Below are 3706 nucleotides of genomic sequence, written 5' to 3' on the forward strand. Positions count from 1 at the left end.
ATATATATATATATATATATATATATATATATATATATATACAGGGTGCGTCACCAAAATCCGGACAAAATGGAACAATTTCTTTAAACAAAATGTTTTTAATGACAAATTAATACAAACAATCCTTTTATATAGCATTTGGGGGATCCCTCTAGAGTCCAATTATTCGATATATCTTCCATTAGAATGACGATCTCTATTCTCTGAAATGTTCACACGCACTAATGCGCTGTCCATGCCGACGAATATAGCGGTCCTTAATGACATCACATTGGGATACCGAGACTTTCACGCTCCATATGTAGTTGTCCAAGGGATTTAAATCTGTTGGAAAATCAGAATGGGCCGTGCCAGAATGAGCCGAGAGAGACGAGCAACTCGGATTGTCCTGGCAACCTCAGAGAACATCTGCCATATCTTTAATAAATATGATTTGTATCGAAGGTCCTCCTCAGCAATTCGACACATTGTTGGCTCGCTTACACCAACAATCGATGCTAATTTTCGCAACGCTTGCCCTGAGTTATCAGCGCTGAGAAATCAGCGCTTGAGTCCTTCAACTGCGGAAGTCCTCGCTGGTATGTTCTTTCGAGTGACTCTTCCTCGCTGGCATACTAGAACCTTCGTTGACTATTCTAAAGCCGTATATATTTTGCCAATATCATAACGATTGATCTCGGGTATCCTGAGAACCGAATTTATATTCCGCACTTTCAACATCGCGGCCATTTTGAGAATATTTTCCTAGAAACAAGCTTTCTTGAACGCCAACTTCTGGCGGAGGCATAAAAGGCAGAAAATTTAAATTGAAATTCGAATTTTGATAACGCATCCTGTATATAAATGTTTTAGAAATAGTTAGCCAAACTTTAAGAGCATATTCCATTCATTGTAAGGATGAAAAAAAGTCATATAAACTTAGTCACTAAACTGAAGTCATATAAAGTTCGGAAACGTTCCAAGTTATAAACATTTTTTTATTTTACACTTATATCTATATTTTATTTTATATTTATATTTATATTTTATTTTTTACTTATATCTATATTTTATTTTATACTTGCATCTATTTTTTATTTTATACTTATATCTATATTTTTATTACAGAAATGGCTGGAAATGATTTCCTTCATCATCGATGTTTCATTCTTAATTTTTCTGTCAAGCTAATGTGAAAAAGTTGTCGCAAGTTACATTTCTTTCTTTGCCGAGAAAAGGAGTATTAAATGCAAGAACTGTCACTTGCTCTCCAAAAGGGATTGATTAGCCTTTGCACTCATCTTTCCCTAAATATGGGAAATCATTCAAAATATATTATCTGTTAACTGCTAACCAAAATTTTATGCCAAACTTATCTGGCTTATTTACATGAAGAAAATAACACCTTGTCTTTATTGGAAAAAACTGCTCATCAATGATTATATTTACATCTGGCTTATAACATAAAAAATAATAAAGACAATAAAAAATAATTATCGTCGGAAGAGTGAATTGAATGCATCTGATGTCTGCGGCTCCTGGCACTGTATTTGCGAGCGGGCTACAATGTCTGAGCGGCGCACTTTTACTAAGACTCATCGACTGACGGCGCATGTTGGGCGTGTTTGAATACATAGGGGATCATATATTTTTGCGTTAAGGATACACGCCCTCGTTACACCTCCCCGGATTCACTTCTCTCCATCCTCAAGTCCCTTTCATCTTCGTTCCCTCTCATCCTGTTCCTTCGCCGCTTGCATCCGGTGGAGATGACTCTGCGTGACTCCCTGCAGATCCGTCTCAATTTTTGAGTTCGGGTGTCTCTCGCAATAGCAGATTGCGTTTTGCGCACATTAACATCAGGTCGCTCGTTCCACAGGATTAGTCAGTTCCGTTGCGTTAGTCAGAGACGTTATCGTCTTTTACCGTTTGGATATTCTGGCCGTCGGGGAGACTTGGTTGCGGAATTCGATCGATCCATCGACATTGATGAACTACAGCTAGTTCGTTCAAACAGATCCACGGGTCGCCGGGGGCGGTGTCATACTATATGTGCAATGAGTCTCTTCAATTCTCCCCGATCGGCTTGGGCGTTCCGCCGCTGAGTACTCTTACTGATATTGTTGCTGTATCTGTCCTGCTCGCGGTCGGATGATAGTCATCTGCATATATATCGCCTTCCTACTGAATCACTTTTTGACTTACATTTTTATAGAGTGCCCATCCTATGCAGCATGTATAACCGATGTGATTGTGTGTCTGGGCGATTTCAATGTCGACATGTTCGGTCAAATTGATTACAACGCCAAACTGTTCCCCGAAATCGTCGCTGTTTTCTCTTAGTAATTGATGCTTCAACTCGCTTAACATATAATTCAGCAACCACCTTGGATCTTATTTTGATCTCGTCGAGCATTAATGTAGTTTAGTGCGGAGTCAGCGATGCGATCAGTGAGTGAATATCTTACCATCCATGCGACACTGGTTATTCCGCGACCACATCGTCCTGGTCGTGTGTCTGTCTTGCGTAACATTCTCGGGCTTGAGGACATCGAATATGAGCTGGGGCTGGTCTCCTTTATATGTGGCATCGCATGACATTCTCACTTTACTGCCTCTCTTACTGCAGTATTTGATCGACTTGCCCTGATTATTGTAGGTGTGTTTCTCGTCTCCCCACGCCGTGGCTGAATAGTGCAGTCCGACGGCTCATTGAATTGAAAAGACAAGTCTTTCTTAGATACAGGCGATTTCAGTCTCCTGCAGACTAGCAGCGCTACAAGAGTTTGCGGAACGACGTGAATATTGCTGTACGTAAGAAAAAGTCCTTCCTCTCTACCTCCCTCACAACTGATTTCTCGTTCCAATTCTGGAGAAATCTCCATTCCTTGGCGATACACAATCCTCTTCTGTTTCTATATCTCTATACCTAAGAAACCTTTTTCTCCTGAATAATCATTTTCTTGATACTTTTAATTTCTTCGTCTTATTCTTCTAATTCTTTTACTCACTTTCTTTTCTCCTCTCCTCACGTTTCCTCGACCTTCAACTCTGCTCCAATCACTCCCAGTGATTTCTACAATATTTTTAAGCGCATTTGCCTGATTTCCGCTGGACCTCTGGATCTGTTCGGTCGCATGCTCCTACTGTGCCTTCCTCAATGTCTTGATTCTCATCTCTACATGTTAAATTTTTCTCATTTTCACAGTTCCTTTCCCTTCTCCTGAAAACATTCAATTGTTCTTCCTATTCCTAAAACTAATAATCCCTCTTCTCCTTCAACTTTTTGCCCTATCTCACTCCCCTCTTTCCTTTCAAAGCTGTTTGAGTATATCTGCTTCTCACAACTTAATGCCTTTATTTCAAATTTTAATATCCTTTTCTCATGTCAGTCTGATCCAAAATTCTTGTCTCCGTTTCTCCTATTGTGTAAATATGACCGTATATCTCCGTATTATCAAAGATCTGGTTGGCTTAAAATTTGGCAACGTTTTATTCTCCACCTATGTTGTCTTGTATTTTTTCTCTTTCGCTCCAATACTCCTATTTGCGACGTTTCCTTCAATTGAACTCTGAACATCATTCCTCTTTTAATCCTTTCGTTACCAGATATAAGATTACTTATTCTTCCCCATATTACTTCACTAAGTTCCATACCGTTTTCTTCTACACTCCTGTCAAATATTTTAATTCCCTTTCTGATTCAATACAAACCTCTCTCTCTCTC

Source organism: Atta cephalotes, assembly GCF_000143395.1.
Source record: "Atta cephalotes unplaced genomic scaffold scaffold00011, whole genome shotgun sequence".
Classification (NCBI taxonomy): Eukaryota; Metazoa; Arthropoda; class Insecta; order Hymenoptera; family Formicidae; genus Atta; species Atta cephalotes.